At 41.9% G+C, this 17,658-nt stretch overlaps 1 protein-coding gene across 1 annotated transcript in view; it reads right to left on the minus strand.

Annotated features, from left to right (window-relative positions):
* The window catches only part of LOC139385998 (G-protein coupled receptor 4-like), a 46,602-nt gene extending 28,944 nt beyond the window's left edge, over window positions 1-17,658 (minus strand). The window contains exon 1 of the mRNA XM_071131315.1: window positions 17,353-17,658. The gene's annotated coding sequence lies outside the window, so the exon portion shown is untranslated. The remainder of the gene's footprint in view (window positions 1-17,352) is intronic.

A 17,658-nucleotide genomic window follows, 5' to 3' on the forward strand; every position in this document is an offset into this window, starting at 1 on the left:
TGAGAAGCAACCCCACACATGAATGGTCTCAGGATGTTTTACTGTTGGCAAGACACAGGACTGATGGTGGCGCTCACCTTGTCTTCCCTGGACAAGCTTTTTTCCGGATGACAATCGGAAAGGGGATTCATCAGAGAAAATGACTTTACCCCAGTCCTCAGCAGTCCAATCCTGTATCTTTTGCAGAATATCAGTCTGTCCCTGATGTTTTTCCTGGAGAGAAGTGTCTTCTTTGCTGTCCTTCTTGACACCAGACCATCCTCCAAAAGTATTCGCCTCACTGTGCGTGCAGATGCACTCACACCTGCCTGCTGCCATTCCTGAGCAAGCTCTGTACTGGTGGTGCCCCGATCCCGCAGCTGAATCAACTTTAGGAGACGTTCCTGGCGCTTGCTGGACCTTCTTAGGTGCCCTGAAGCCTTCTTCACAACAATTGAACCGCTCTCCTTGAAGTTCTTGATGATCCGATAAATGGTTGATTTAGGTGCAATCTTACTGGTAGCAATATCCTTGCCTGTAAAGCCCTTTTTGTGCAAAGCAATGATGATGGCACGTGTTTCCTTGCAGGTAACCATGAGTGACAGAGGAAGAACAATGATTCCAAGCACCACCCTCCTTTTGAAGCTTCTAGTCTGTTATTTGAACTCAATCAGCATGACAAAGTGATCTCCAGCCTTGTCCTCGTCAACACTGTGGAAATGTTTTTGGGGGATTCAGTTCATTTGCATGGCAAAGAGGGACTTGCAATTAATTGCAATTCATCTGATCACTCTTCATAACATTCTGAAGTATATGCAAATTGCCATCATACAAACTGAGGCAGCAGACTTTGTGAAAATTAATATTTGTGTCATTCTCAAAACCTTTGGCCACAACTGTACACTAGCTGGAACTGAAAAATGCACTCATAAGAGAGATTGTTGAAAATGTACAGTACATGGCCAAACAAAACCACAAGCATGATAACAGAGTCATGACCAAAATATAAGTAGCAAAACCAGCAATCCAAACCCAGTACAGTGGGCAAGAGATAGTTATCATGCTTGATATATGATAATCATAATTATCGTCACTCACTCTGACCGCACTGTCTTTAAGTATGAGTTGTTGACTGTCATAAGACCAAAGCTTTGTGTGTGTGTGTGTGTGTGTGTGTGTGTGTGTGTGTGTGTGTGTGTGTGTGTGTGTGTGTGTGTGAATATGTGGGTGTTTGAAATTTCAATCAAAGATGAGGTGGTTGGTGAAAATATCAAGATAAGAAGTGCCCCAACCCAACCAGGAGCGAGAAAATTAAATTTAGCGAGGAACAGAGGGAGATGGATAAGAGGCGCTAAGACCAAGTCAGGGACACATTCATTACCCAGCCAGTCTCTAATCTTCTGACAAAAACAACGCCCCGCTCTACTTTACAGAGGCTGGCTTTTGATCATGGTCTCATCTGTTTCTTTTTGTTTCATCCGATTAACTGGTCAGCTGAAACGTGGGCTCAATAGGGTCAGCATAAGTGTTTCAGGTGCAAGAGATCCTGTTTCTCTGTTATAAGATCTCAGAAAGCAAAATGCTTGCTGCTCAACAGACACCCTGGTTTCAGTTCCTAGTTCATCGATGTAAAGCAGCTCAGAATGGGAGTTGGAGGCATGACCACACAGTAGACCATTACAGCCTTGCTAACCATAGGGGTAGTCGAGGTGTCACGGGCAGTTATCACCGTCTAGACTATGTGGTGTGCTCAGTCGCCGACATGCACCTAGCCCCCTAATTAGGATTATGTCGGGATTTTGTCTTGGTAAAGGTCTTAAGAGCAAACATAAACATATCCTATGCAGAGCGCACACACACACACACACAAGCACACAAACTTACTTCACCATTGTCGCAATTTGTCTCTCCTAGGCTACTATCGTACCTACGAAACAGAATTCATTTGAATGCAGGGAAACCGAAATCTGTCTTACCCAATTTCTACCAGCATGCCACCTTTGCAACTAGAGGTCGACAAAACTCTAGATCACCTTTACTCCACACACAGAAACGCATACAAAGCTCCCCGTTGTCCTCCATTTGGCAAATGGTTACAAGGAAAAACTCAAACAGGAAGTACAGTCCCAGCTCAATACGGAAGTGGTCAGATGAAGCTGAAGCTAAGCTACAGGAGTAACACTGTAAGCTATTTATTTGATCATATCAAATATAACTGTGATTTATTGTTCACAGTTATATCTATTTGACCAACCTTTATACGTTCATAATGGTGACTTGTGATTTAAATATGCTGACTCTCAACATGGGGGCCCCTCAGGTGTGCGTGCTTAGTCCCCTCCTGTACTCCCTACTCACCCATGACTGCATGGCCGTGCTAGACTCCAACACCATCATTAAGTTTGCTGACGACACGATGGTGGTAGACCTGATCACAGACAACGATGAGACAGCCTACAGGGAGAAGGACAACAACCTCTCCCTCAACCTCAGGAAGACAAAGGAACTGATCATGGACTACAGGAAACGGAGGACCGAGCATGCCCACATTCACATCGATGGAGCTGTAGTGGAGAGGGTCGAGAGCTTCAAGTTCCACAGATTTCACATCACTAAGGATCTATCATGGTCCACACAAACCAAAACAGTTGTGAAGAAGGCACGACAACACCTCTTCCCCCTTAAGAGGTTGAAAAGATTTGGCATGGGACCTCTGATCCTCAAAAAGTTATACAGCTGCACCATTAAGGGAATTTTGACTGGCTGCATCACCGCTTGGTATGACAACTGGTTGGCATCCGACCACAAGGTGCTACAGAGGGTAGTGTGTACGGCCCGAGCTCCCTGCCATCCATGACCTCTATACCAGGCGGTGTCAGAGGAAAACCCTAAAAATTGTCAAAGACTCCAGCCACTCAAGTCATAGTTTCTTCTCTCTGCTACCGCACGAAAAACAGTACTGTTGCACCAAGTCTGGAACCAACAGGAGCCTGAACAGCTTTCACCCCCAAGCCATAAGACTGCTAAATAGTTAGCTAAATAGTTAACTATCTGCCTTGTATCTGCATTGACCCTTTTTGCACTAACGTTTTTTACTCATCACATACAGTGCCTTGCGAAAGTATTCGGCCCCCTTGAACTTTGCGACCTTTTGCCACATTTCAGGCTTCAAACAAAGATATAAAACTGTATTTTTTTGTGAAGAATCAACAACAAGTGGGACACAATCATGAAGTGGAATGACATTTATTGGATATTTCAAACTTTTTTAACAAGTCAAAAACTGAAAAATTGGGCGTGCAAAATTATTCAGCTCCCTTAAGTTAATACTTTGTAGCGCCACCTTTTGCTGCGATTACAGCTGTAAGTCGCTTGGGGTATGTCTCTATCAGTTTTGCACATCGAGAGACTGACATTTTTTCCCATTCCTCCTTGCAAAACAGCTCGAGCTCAGTGAGGTTGGATGGAGAGCATTTGTGAACAGCAGTTTTCAGTTCTTTCCACAGATTCTCGATTGGATTCAGGTCTGGACTTTGACTTGGCCATTCTAACACCTGGATATGTTTATTTTTGAACCTTTCCATTGTAGATTTTGCTTTATGTTTTGGATCATTGTCTTGTTGGAAGACAAATCTCCGTCCCAGTCTCAGGTCTTTTGCAGACTCCATCAGGTTTTCTTCCAGAATGGTCCTGTATTTGGCTCCATCCATCTTCCCATCAATTTTAACCATCTTCCCTGTCCCTGCTGAGGAAAAGCAGGCCCAAACCATGATGCTGCCACCACCATGTTTGACAGCGTGGATGGTGTGTTCAGGGTGATGAGCTGTGTTGCTTTTACGCCAAACATAACGTTTAGCATTGTTGCCAAAAAGTTCAATTTTGGTTTCATCTGACCAGAGCACATTCTTCCACATGTTTGGTGTGTCTCCCAGGTGGCTTGTGGCAAACTTTAAACGACACTTTTTATGGATATCTTTAAGAAATGGCTTTCTTCTTCTTCTTCTTTTTCTTCTTCTTGCCGCTCTTCCATAAAGGCCAGATTTGTGCAATATACGACTGATTGTTGTCCTATGGACAGAGTCTCCCACCTCAGCTGTAGATCTCTGCAGTTCATCCAGAGTGATCATGGGCCTCTTGGCTGCATCTCTGATCAGTCTTCTCCTTGTATGAGCTGAAAGTTTAGAGGGATGGCCAGGTCTTGGTAGATTTGCAGTGGTCTGATACTCCTTCCATTTCAATATTATCGCTTGCACAGTGCTCCTTGGGATGTTTAAAGCTTGGGAAATCTTTTTGTATCCAAATCCGGCTTTAAACTTCTTCACAACAGTATCTCGGACCTGCCTGGTGTGTTCCTTGTTCTTCATGATGCTCTCTGCGCTTTTAACGGACCTCTGAGACTATCACAGTGCAGGTGCATTTATACGGAGACTTGATTACACACAGGTGGATTGTATTTATCATCATTAGTCATTTAGGTCAACATTGGATCATTCAGAGATCCTCACTGAACTTCTGGAGAGAGTTTGCTGCACTGAAAGTAAAGGGGCTGAATCATTTTGCACGCCCAATTTTTCAGTTTTTGATTTGTTAAAAAAGTTTGAAATATCCAATAAATGTCGTTCCACTTCATGATTGTGTCCCACTTGTTGTTGATTCTTCACAAAAAAATACAGTTTTATATCTTTATGTTTGAAGCCTGAAATGTGGCAAAAGGTCGCAAAGTTCAAGGGGGCCGAATACTTTCGCAAGGCACTGTACACTGCTGCTACTGTTTATCTATCTTGTTGTCTAGTCACTTTATTCCTAGTTTCATGTACATACTGTCATGACATTACTTTCATTAATCTGATGACTGTTATTAATTTAATCAACTAAATATGTTTAATTGTTACCCAATTAAATTAATCATGTAACAATTAACTCATTAGGATTTGGGGCACCACGGAAGAGGTTGTTTAAAGAGTTACCATCTCCCAAATTAAACTCTAAAGGTCTTTACCGATCACATCCAAAAAACAGTCAATGTAGTAATCATTACCTCTTATCATATCATCATTCTGAACAGTCGTAACCTCATGCATCTGCAAAAAACCCAGCCTTACTCATGATTCAGTACTATGCAAATTAGCTAACTAATTAGCTAACTAAATGTATTAGCTAACTAAATAATAACACAGAATAAACATACACCCTTTACATGAGACAAAGGTCCCTAGTGGAGTGATAAAATATGGCGGCTTGTACACAATAAATGAAAAAGGGTGGGGAAGATAGAGAGAGAGAAAAAGGAACACTAATCGTGGATACATTTTAGAACTTTTCTCACATTAATCATATACTTTGCACATGAACTGCTGCCCATTTGGAATAAGAAATCATGAATGTATTTACGTGTGAGTGCCTTGTTTGCCATTTATCTCTGGTGGAACCAGGCCTTCTTAGGAAGGATGTGGGTTGGCCTTTCAGAGGGACGCTTGTAAAGCTCTGATTTTCCGGAATGGTCCGGCCCGTCTCTTCTACTCACTCTGGAAGATAGCCAGCTGTGAGATAGCCAGCCGTGTCGACGGTTCCCATTGGTGATGAGCGTAGTAGGATAGTCTTACTTAGATGAGCTTTTCTCGATATCTTACTTAGGACAGCTAATCCGCCATACCAGTGATTGTCTGGGAGGTGAGCTTCTCACCTACACCTCATGTTGATTATTGAGGGTTCAGTATTCAGACCACTTTACATGCACAGCTACAACCTGCCAATGTTCTGGTCTAAAGGAAGGTGAGTTTATTTCTAGTGATGCACCGATATTACATGTTTGGCCGATACTGATATCCGATATTTTCCTTGCCAAAAAAAACTTTACCGATAATCGATATTTAAAATATTAGCAGCCTTTTAAGCATTCTAGTACAGTTAAATAGTTAACACACACATGGACACAGCTGTCTAAGGCACTGCATCTCAGTGCAAGAGGCATCACTAACGTCCCTGGTTAGAATCCAGGCTGTATCACATCCGGCCGTGATTGGGAGTCCCACAGGGCAGCACACAATTGGCCCAGCATTGTCCGGGCCGTCATTGTAAATAAGAATTTGTTCTTTAACTGACTTGCCTAGTTAAATAAAGGTTTTACACACACACACACACACACACACAGACACATACATGTGTATGTCCCCATTACCAGTAAAACATCATCAAAATCTATTTCTTTCACTTACTTGCTGGGCTGTTTTGTTTTTCATTTGTTCAGTCGTTTCATTCTCAACCAGGACTTCTATTGTAACGCCGTTGGGTCTTTGCGTGTCAAAAAAGATATACATCAAATAACACTATTTGACGTGTCAAATAACATGGCATAATCTGTTTCGGTAATTATAGTTAGCTAGCTAACTATATAGCTAGGTGTCATCATCTAAAATAACCCTAATTTATAAGACAGTTCTTATTTGATAAATGGTGGTCAGACCCATTTATGTGAAGCTAGCCACAATAAGGATTAGGTACAATAGTCAAATCATCAAATCAAATCAAAACACATAACCCGGTCTGGTCGAGCCTCACTAGACTGATGAAGCTAGCTGGTTACTTATAATGTTAGCTTTAGGCAACTGGGTTAAGTAGCTGGCTAGCTATTTATTTTCATGAACTGAAGTTCAATTTCAATAGGCGAACAACAAGTGGACGCCTAGATAACACTTACTCACAATGATTCCTATATCATTGCTAAGAATAATGAAAATGACTGCAGTTTCTACTGGTCATTGTTTTCAGGCTGGTTGTATTGGTGCTAGCTAGGTACCAAGCTAAAGCTAGCTACCCCAGAAGTTGTAATCAAACAAATTATTCTTTATTACCAACGCGGTGTTGTAAAACACATCGTTCGTGGCCGGTGTTTGCTTGTTTGCAGACTTTTTTTGTACAGCTTTGACAGTGCTACCGTATCTTTTTTGACGCGCAAAGACCCAAACGGCGTTCCATAGTAGGTATGTCATGAAGCTAATAGCAGTGACGCTATTACTGTGTAAATCGGTAGGGCAACATCTGAAAAATAGCTCACTCTGTAGTGTGTACCAGTGCTCGACCAGTTGGAGAAAGCCAACATCACCCACGAAAGAGAACGGTTGATCGTCAAGGGCATGAATTCCATTATCTTGGCTTTAATGGATTTCGCCTTTGAGTTGTCTCACTGAAAATGTCTTACTCTTTCAAATGACTACTCGACTTGTTGACTGCTCGATCCACACAGCAGACATTGTGGGTTAGGTTAGGAATGCTGTGTAGCATGTGTAGCGCAACATTTTATGTGGCATTATTACGTCATGTACCTACGTTATATAGGTATGCATGGTAGCTTTGACATCAGTTTTTAACATCGGCGTTAAACTAAACATCGGGCCGATACTGATGTTGGCATTTTCAGCTAATATTGGCCGATTTCGATATGTTCTCCAATATATTGTGCATTCCTATTTATTTCATCGGCTCATGTTGAGATTTAAAGTTCCAACCATTTCAAACGTGTAGCTCACGTTTCCTGTTCTCTGAGATTCACCGTTTAAACCACTTCAGATGTGGGCTGCAACTCCTCGTCTTTCCTGGTCCGATGTTATTCTCTGTGGGCAATCCTTTTATGCACTCTGGCCAAATGGGACGGTTCCGTCAGTCTGACACACTCTCCGACCGCACTCGAGGTGTGGCTACTTACTATGCACAGTTTATAGGAGATAGATTCTCTTATACCTCCTAAAATCACATTCATATCTTAACTAAAATACTTTCATCATTTTTAATATTTCATATACAACGTTAAGGGTGGAGACTTCACAACTAGTGTTTTGAAAATACTTTTCAAGTTACAGTATTTCCTTCATAACCTTTTTAATGACATCACAAAATAAAAAACAACATGACATTAGTTTTATTTAGCTCACCACTGACCATTCCCCACATTTTTATGTTAGAATTATTGTTCCAGTATCCACATTTGAACGTGTTATAGTTTCGGCGGGAAAAGTCTGTTAACAAAGATATTCTTCTGGTGGATTTTACTGAAGGGGGAGAAAGAGCTCCCTTCTCCTGCAATTTATAACAGGGTGTGAACTATCAAACTGGCCCAGTTCCCTGGGCCTCTTCTGTGGGTGAGAGAATGTCTGGTTATTGTCAACCATTTCCATTCCTTGCCATGCTGATCTGACCTGTGATCCTCACAGGACAGTCATAACAATATCTACCTCAATTACCTCGTACCCCTGCACCTCGGTACTGGTACCCCATGTATATTGCCAAGTTATCATTACTCATTGTGTATTTATTATTACATGTTATTACTTTTCTATAATTTCTCTATTTTCTTTCTCTCTGCATTGTTGGGAAGGGCCAGTGTAATCATTTCACTGTTAGTCTACACCTGTTGTTGACAAAGCACGTGAAAAATAACATTTGGTTTTATTTGAATGCTAACCTGTATTTGGCTGGTGGCAATCTGTTCTTTCATACCATGACAAAGTCTGGCAATTTAAACTGGCAATTTAAACACATTGTGGAGGTCAACTACCTATACTAGCTCTAGCATCCCATTCGACAGACATTATGATGTGAAATACTGTACTGTCCATGAGATGAAGGGCAAGGTCAACTGCCATCGGCCTTGGCCTCCACGTCTGAACTGCAAACCATTGCAGCACACAGTGTCCTTAGCTCCCTGCATCACCCCTGTGACTTATACAGCCAGTGACTGATGTGGGGGAGACCAGCCCATGTACGGTGTCGGCCGAAGCAACCTTCACTTGGCCCTAAGCAAAGAGCAGGTATTTAATCCTGGCCTAGCAGGCTGCTCATTTCACGCTCGGCTGGAGAGCCAACTTTGGGTCTCTATAATGCCCAGGGCAGGCATCCTGCAGGGGAAATTAATGACTTCAATAAAAGTGCCACATTTTCCACTCAAATTCCCACCGGAGGGTTTTATTGGCTGAGCCTTAATTTGGCCCAATCAGCTTGTTGCACCGGAAATGAATGAATGAGTGTTGAACAGTGGCCACACTGACCTGTCGACCCTTTCGAGGTTCCTACAAGACAACTGATGTATCACCCTCTCCCTCTGAGGTAGGATGCTGAAGTATCAGTCACCTCCAGGGACACACTGGGGCATTCAAGTTGCCATAGATAAACAAGGTCTGTGGGATTTTTGTAAACACCAGCACTTTATGACAGTCTGTTTTATTTCTGAGTCTGAATTCAGGCTTCGCAATCCTCCAGGAAGTTTTATGCAGAGTCCCAGAGCCAAAGTCCAACTAGTCACTCTTATCAGCCTGTTGGTTGACAGGCTTGAAGTGGCAGCAGACCCAGAGTACACAGGGGAAGAATGCCACTGACACTTCCTAAACAAAAAAAACAGCTGCCCTGCCAGAGGAAATACACGGTAGTGCTACAAGGTGAATGCCAGAGTGCAAATAGATCACTTCAATGAAGAGAGGTCTGGCTCTGGGTGGAGGAGGTATGGGTGCCGCTGGGATTTGTCAGTTCCTGTGTGACTTCCTGTTCTGTCAAACTTAGTTTATTTTACTTGATTAGTACTCTTCTGGTGGAAACACGCAGCTTGCCATGAGGTCATAAAAGGTCAAACCAAACTAAATTATTGCAGATCAAAGCTCTAATTCATACTGTTTGTGTGAAGACAGTCCTTTCTCATAATGCTGGTGACCAGTATTGTGAATGAAACCTAATGAGACACGACCATAATACACAGACTATGGTTCCGTTGTGAGTTGATGAGCATGGTGCTCCCTAGTTTGTATGTGTGTGTGTATGTATGTATTAGTAACAAGCTATGTGATCCCCATGAAAGCTCCGAAGCAGAATGAGATTTTATTACCAAATGCGGGACGGGTACCCAAATTAACCATACATTACTTCATTAACGGTCAAGAAAACAAGTCCCCAACAAGCTTTCCTCTGTCCTCACTGTGTTAAAATAGGGGTGAGAAAGGGCACATTTTTTACTGCTTAAAAGGAGGAAAGAGGCCTAGCCCACCATAAAGGTTTTCTGGGAAGTGTAAAGGAATCTGAGGCAGTACTAACTCAAGTTGGCATGTTTTGTTCTGTGTGTTTTTCCCATCTGTTGTTTAAAACACCACTCCAAGTCAGGAAATCCTCCAGTTTACAAGCAGCGTTCCCCCTGCCAATGAATATTAAATAAAAACAACCTCTGACAGGAAGGATAGCCCTCGACTCTACAGAAATGGTCTCTAAATTCGATTTAGTTATTATTTTTTCACCTAAACTCAACCAACCATCTGCTATACCAATCCAATGGCCCTCACATTCAAAATACAAATCATTTTGTATGTTACAACAGCGCTCATGGATAAAGTACCCTGGAGCTATGACTGCACTTTCCAAATACAGAAGAAGAAATCTTCCTCTTCTAACCCCAAGGCTTCCTTCCTATATGATATTTCATCCACATGCACTTACGTTTTCAGAGCGCTGAGTAATCGAAGGCCTGCAGATTAGGCAAAGTGCTGGTAACAGGTGCAGACAGAGTGCAGACCACTCAGAGGCTTGTATTCCCTCTGTGATGTCTGTGTGAAAGTGCTGACAAGTGCTTGACTGACCTTCATGTCTTAAAGTAATGATGGACTGTCGTTTCTCTTTGCTTATTTGAGCTGTCCTTGCCATAATATGGACCTGGTCTTTTACCAAATAGGGCTATCTTCTGCATAGCACACCTACCTTGTCACAACACAACTGATTGGCTCAAACGCATTAAGAAGGAAATAAATTGCACAAATCAACTTTTAACAAGGCACACCTGTTAATTAAAATGCATTCCAGGTGACTACCTCATGAAGCTGGTTGAGAGAATGCCAAGAGTGTGCAAAGCTGTCATCGAGGCAAAGGGTGGCTACTTTGAAGAATCTCAAATATAAAATACATTTCTTTAACACTTTTTTGGTTACTACATGATTCATATGTGTTATTTCATAGTTTTGATGTCTTCAATATTATTCTACAATGTAGAAAATAGTACAAATAAAGAAAAACCTTGAGTAGGTGTGTCCAAACTTTTGACTGGCACTGTATATACAAACAATATACAGTGCATTCAGAAAGTATTCAGACCCCTTGACTTTTTCCACATTTTGTTACACTACTGCCTTATTCTAAAATTGATTTAAAAAAAATCCTTATCAATCTACACACAATACCTCATAATGACAAAGTGAAAACAGGATTTTTAAATTTAAACAAAACAGAAATACCTTATTTACATAAATGGCCCTTTGTAATGACACTCGAAATTGATCTCAGGTGTATCGATCATTGATCACCCCTGAGAAGTTTCTACAACTTGTTTGGAGTCCACCTGTGGTAAATTAAATTCATTGGACATGATTTGGAAGGTGCAGGTGCAGACAGAGTGCGGTTTGGTAAGGTTTGTCCCACAAAGTAGCCACAAAGTGTGCCATAAGGTCCCACAGTTGACAGTGCATGTCAAAGCAAAAACCAAGCCATGAGGTCGAAGGACTTGTCCGTAGAGCGCCGAGACATGATTGTGTCGAGGCACAAACAGATCTGGGGAAGGGTACCAAAAAATGTCTGCAGCATTGAAGGTCACCAAGATCACAGTGGCCTCCATCATTCTTAAATGGAAGAAGTTTGGAACCACCAAAACTTTCTAGAGCTTGCCCCCAGGCCGAACTGAGCAATCGGGTAAGATGGGCTTTGGTCAGGGAGGTGACCAAGAAACCGATGACCACTCTGACAGAGCACAGTTCCTCTGTGGAAATGGGAGAACCTTCCAGAAAGACAACCATCTCTGCAGCACTCCACCAATCAATCTCATAGCAACAACTAGGATGGGTTGCTAATATGGCTAGGATTGTGCCTCGGGACAATGAAAGAAAGTTGATATGAAAACCAATAGAACAGTAGAGAAATTCTGGTTAATGGCATGAGGAAGTCTTTATAAAATAATTGCCTCCAAGTTTCTATAGGTTTGATTTCCGCTAGGCTACTTTGAAGCAAAGTAAGACATGCCTCATTCTTTGAAGTAAAGTAAATCGTTCAGGTTTCAAACAATTATACTGCAGATTGCTAGATTGGATTCCCGAGCTGACAAGGTAAATATCTGTCCTTCTGCCCCTGAGCAAGGCAGTTAAACCCACTGTTCCCAGGGCACCGATGACGTGGATGTCGATTAAGGCAGCCCCCCGTACCTCTCATTCAGAGGGTTTGGGTAAAATGCGGAAGACACATTTCAGTTGAATGCATTCAGTTGTACAACTGACTAGGTATCCCCCTTTCCTTTCCTCAAGCTCACGTTGCAAAGTGGTGGGTGATGCGCGGATAGCCTGCCTACTGTTGACTATACACTAGAATGGCGAATGGGAGGTGTGCTTGAATTACAAGTAGCTCTTTTTAATCCTGGCCATTAAAACAGTTTCTAACACAAGATTGCATTTAGAATAGTTATTTGTTGCACAATGTACAATGACTGGGCTTATAAAAGCACGTTTCACTCCAGTACCATCTTTTTCAGAAGGTACTCTCGTGCTGTCTGGCAGGTGATAGGCTATTCCTCTCCGCAAACTACGCTCTGTATGTATGCTGTATGTTGTGCGCGTGTGATGAATAAGATACATGACGACTAACTAAAATACAATTTAATGACACTAAATGATGCAAATGAACCTATAAACCGATAAGCATGACCGGTCAAATGTATTTTCAGGCCGATTAACAGTTAACCGTTAACATCCCTAATCCCAATGTTAATTGAATCAGTTCTTAATGACTTTTCTAAAGTGAGCGAGCTGAAATGGAATTGACCCCTACCAAGGTGTTAAACCAAGAATGTCAGAAACAGCAGCAAAGATCATCAAGACTGAAAACCAAGTGAAACCTAATAACTTATCTAATATGAAAGATCTGACTTAAAAATGTCAAACATGGCATGGTATTGGTCACAGCTGCCATAATGCAAACATGCACCTCAACCAGATGAGCATAAGGAGGCTAGTCCTTTGATATTTGAATAAACACACATTTGCTTGGTAGCCTTACCAATGTAAAGCAAATAAGCACAGGAGACGTGAATAGATGGATTGTTGCAATGTAAATTTCAGTTAGCTTTATGAGGGTACAGCAAATATGAGCTCATAGTTAGGATGCCAAGTAGGCATGTGGATTGAAAGGTTTCAATGCATCATCATTAAACGGAAAATCCAACTTCTTCCACAAGAGAGCTAAAAACATGCTAAAAGTATTTTCATGGCATATTCTCAGTGAAACGTCTACCTCAGTGACTTGCACAGCAAATTAGAGACTACAGTCCAATGACATCACCTTAGCAGGCAATCCAGCTCTACCTGGAAAACAATATCCAATTAGACCAAGCTGTCGTTGGGTCGGCTGAGGCTCCCCGCTCATTATTGGGCTATAACCACTTCACCTGTCAGGATATTAAAGATGCACTGTGCAGAAATGGCTCCGCCATTTCCTGGTTGCTAAAATTCTAATAGTTTGCCTAATTTCAGTTTATGTGACTAAACAAGCAAGTATAGTGTAGAGTAGAATCATTGTACCATCTAAACCGCTGTGAAATATATTTTCCATTACTACAAATATTGGTGTACAAAATCTGGTGTACAAAACCTAAAGTAAAAGACGCAAAAAACGAAACTTAAGAACGGGAAACCTAGAAATAGAAAATATCTACCACTTCTTAGTCTTGCTTTCAACGAGAATGACATATCTATAAAACACATTTCGATGTGAAATTGGTTGGGTCGCCCAAAAAGTTACATATTGCAGCTTTAAGTGTCCATGCTTATCACACATCCCCTGTGTGAGACAGTGAGCAATTACGCGGCGCCAGCTCGGCTAGATTAAACATGCGAGCGCTTCCCCCTTCAGTGACCCTGGATACTGAGGACCCAGGCCCAGAGAGACAGGCGCGCAAGCTGGCATGCAGAGGCAGGAGGACTTGCTACTGAACCCTCATGAGTGGTTGACCTGGAAGAGATCATCCACCAGCCATTGTGTGTGGACATGATTTAATATGATGCCATGAAAATGCAGTCAATGAGACAGTAAAACCCTCCATAGCTCCCGTTCAGTGGGTCCAGTACACTACACTACGGTACGGTGGTGCCAGCATGCAACCCAATACACATTGAGTGTATAAGAAGGGTACTGTACTTTAAAGGGATAGCATTTTTATATATTTAGATATTTGTTTCCAGCCTATGGACAAGGAGTGACTGCAACATTAATCCCACAATGCTCATGTTGCTAATTGTTTGCATTGTGGATTGCAGTCATTCGTTGTCCATAGACCACTTTCAAGGTAAGGAAACAAATTTAAAAATGAGCAAAACCGCTGATCTATCCCTGTGGTTTGAAAGGCTGTACTCGATTAAACAATATGAGGTATTTCGGAGAGTATTAGTGGCGTGTATTCATGGATGCCCAGGGAAGCCAGGCTTTCCCACAAAATTGACCAAGATAAAAGAAAAAAGAAAATCATGTATTGTTTGTCTCTCTGTGTTTCAAAATTGTCCTTCAATTCACAAGATGCTGAATGAGGAGAAAGCATCCGAATGAGCGAAACAGCACCCCTTTGTCCCCTTTGTCTCTCTATGTGTATCTATTTGATCCTGTCTGGTCAAAAAGAGTATGATATTGTTGCTGCCCGTAGCATTGAATGCAAGGGAAGCCAGCGAGCATTTGGCCTCTCTTGATAAGAAAATTATACAATAATATCCCATCAGCATTCAGCTAAACTGAGTGAGCTCAACAGTGAATGGTCCTGGCGCACCCCAAAAAAAAGATTTCTCAATGGGATTAAGGTCTGAGGAGTTTCCTGGCCATGGATCCAAAATATCGATGTTTTTTTCCCCGAGCCAATTAGTTATCACCTTTGCCTTATGGCAAGGTGCTCCATCATGCTAGAAAAGGCATTGTTCATCACCAAACTGTTCCTGGATGGTTGGGAGAAGTTGCTCTCGGAGGATGTGTTGGTACCATTCTTTATTCATGGCTGTGTTCTTAGGCAAAATTGTGAGTGAGCCCACTCCCTTGGCTGAGAAGCAACCCCACACATGAATGGTCTCAGGATGCTTTACTGTTGGCATGACACAGGACTGATGGTAGCGCTCACCTTGTCATCTCCGGACATTTTTTTTTCCGGATGCCCCAAACAATCGGAAAGGGGATTCATCAGAGAAAATGACTTTAACCCAGTCCTCAGCAGTCCAATCCCTGTACCTTTTGCAGAATATCAGTCTGTCGCTGATGTTTTTCCTGGAGAGAAGTGGGGTCTTTGCTGCCCTTCTTGACACCAGGCCATCCTCCAAAAGTCTTCGCCTCACTGTGCGTGCAGATGCACTCACACCTGCCTGCTGCCATTCCTGAGCAAGCTCTGTACTGGTGGTGCCCCGATCCCGCAGCTGAATCAACTTTAGAAGACGGTCCTGGCGCTTGCTGGACTTTCTTGGGCGCCCTGAAGCCTTCTTCCCGACAATTGAACCGCTCTCCTTGAAATTCTTGATAATCCGATAAATGGTTGATTTAGGTGCAATCTTACTGGCAGCAATATCCTTCCCTGTGGAGCCCTTTTTGTGCAAAGCAATGATGATGGCACGTGTTTCTTTGCAGTTAACCATGATTGACAGAGGAAGAACAATGATTCCAAGCACCACCCTCCTTTTGAAGCTTTCAGTCTGTTATTCGAACTCAATCAGAATGACAGAGTGATCTCCAGCCTTGTCCTTGTCAACACTCACTCCTGTGTTAACGAGAGAATCACTGACATGATGTCAGCTGGTCCTTTTGTGGCAGGGCTGAAATGCAGTGGAAATGTTTTTTGGGGATTCAATACATTTGCATGACAAAGAGGGACTTGCAATTAATTGCAATTCATCTGATCACTCTTCATAACATTCTGGAGTATATGCAAACTGGCATCATACAAACTGAGGCAGCAGACTTTGTGAAAATGAAAATTTGTGTCATTCTCAAAATGTTTGGCCACGACTGTAGTATGTTTTTGCAAATTTGTAACATATATTTTGAATTGTCATTCGTAACATATCATGTGAAATGGGCGATGGACATCCACAAATTAATACATACCATATTAAATGAAACAAAGCATACTAAATGTATTATCACAGATTTACGTACAGAATAATACAAAATGCTCTGAGACCAGGTTGCAGCAAGCTTCATGGAACTGCATGCTTTGTGGACACCACCAGACAGATGTTGCTCTCCGGTTTTGTGATGAAACAAAGGTGTGGTTGAATTTATTCTGCCACTGTGTCTTTTTATTCTCTGCCTTAGGCCTGTATATCAAGGTGGCAACTTGCAAGGCTTATGAACTAACAGGTTCTAGAGCAAACAACACAATTATCACAACACATAGGTTGCAATGTGGCTTTTTTTCTGGCTTGGCTTACCCACCGTTTTTACACACGCACCACTACTGGAGAGTATACCCTTCTACAGGCCTAGAACGTTTTAATAAATGGCTTACAAAAAGCAAGGGAAGCGAGCAGTCGCAGATAATTGCAGCAGTTTGGTAAGAAAACACTGTCTAAAAGACAGGGTACATAATTCCAGAGCTTTTAGCAAACCACATTGTCATATGTGAGTCTTAAAGGTCAGCAGCTCAAACAGTTAAAGAGTGATCGTTCCTACTGGTTCAGAAATGGGGATTAGTTGAACACAATACAGATAGTCTTTAAAGGGTGAGATTATATGCTGTAAATACTACAACCATCAATGCAGACAATGGGGAAAATTCTGAAAGGGGGAACATGCGTTCCATTGCGCTGAATGTTCACAAAAAACGCCCCCCCAATGTGCATTGAATTGACTCAATTAAAACTCATTGGAATAGTCTTTCTTATGAGCAGGAGAGCAATTCAATGATCTGCTTTGCTACTGTTAAATAAGTGGGCGCGGTAGAGATAGTAAAACCTTGAATTAAATGAAGTTACTATAAATGCTGCCAATATAGCAGTTTCATTTTCACATTTCACTAGGCCCATCAACAATTGTAAATGTTATCTTATCAGGAATTCACACTATTACGTACGTTACTTTCGATAGGTCTACTCTAAATAGATTAGATTAGATAGATAGATAGATAGATAGATAGATAGATAGATAGATAGATAGATAGATAGATAGATAGATAGATAGAAAACAGAGAGCTTAATAAAAAAGGCAATAAATGTAGTTATGGTACAAAACATACGCCTAAAATAAATGCTCATCCTTTGTCATGCAGGTGATAACAGGCTCGCTCACTTCTGAAGTCTAAATTGGCATTTATAGTTTACATGAAATACACGGTGAAACACTTACATTCGCGATATTGTCCATAGTACAACTGATTCGTTGAGTAAACTGTGTAATCCTCACTCCTCTGAGTACAGCGCTGTGTCGAATTCTCCTTTGCTCACCTCATGTGGATGGCGCCACTGGGACAGTGCACTGAAGGTACGCGTCTGCAATCGCCACACTGTAGTCTCTATCTGGCAGAATGCTTAATATTTTTCATCAGATGCTTATCATCGGACATTACATTTCTTTTACTTCTCTGGAAAACCCCAAAAAGTTATTGACAGCGAGAATGGAGAGTGAAGAGAGAAAGAGCGCGAGAAAGAGTGC

The sequence above is a fragment of the Oncorhynchus clarkii genome, chromosome 27 (assembly GCF_045791955.1).
Source record: "Oncorhynchus clarkii lewisi isolate Uvic-CL-2024 chromosome 27, UVic_Ocla_1.0, whole genome shotgun sequence".
Classification (NCBI taxonomy): Eukaryota; Metazoa; Chordata; class Actinopteri; order Salmoniformes; family Salmonidae; genus Oncorhynchus; species Oncorhynchus clarkii.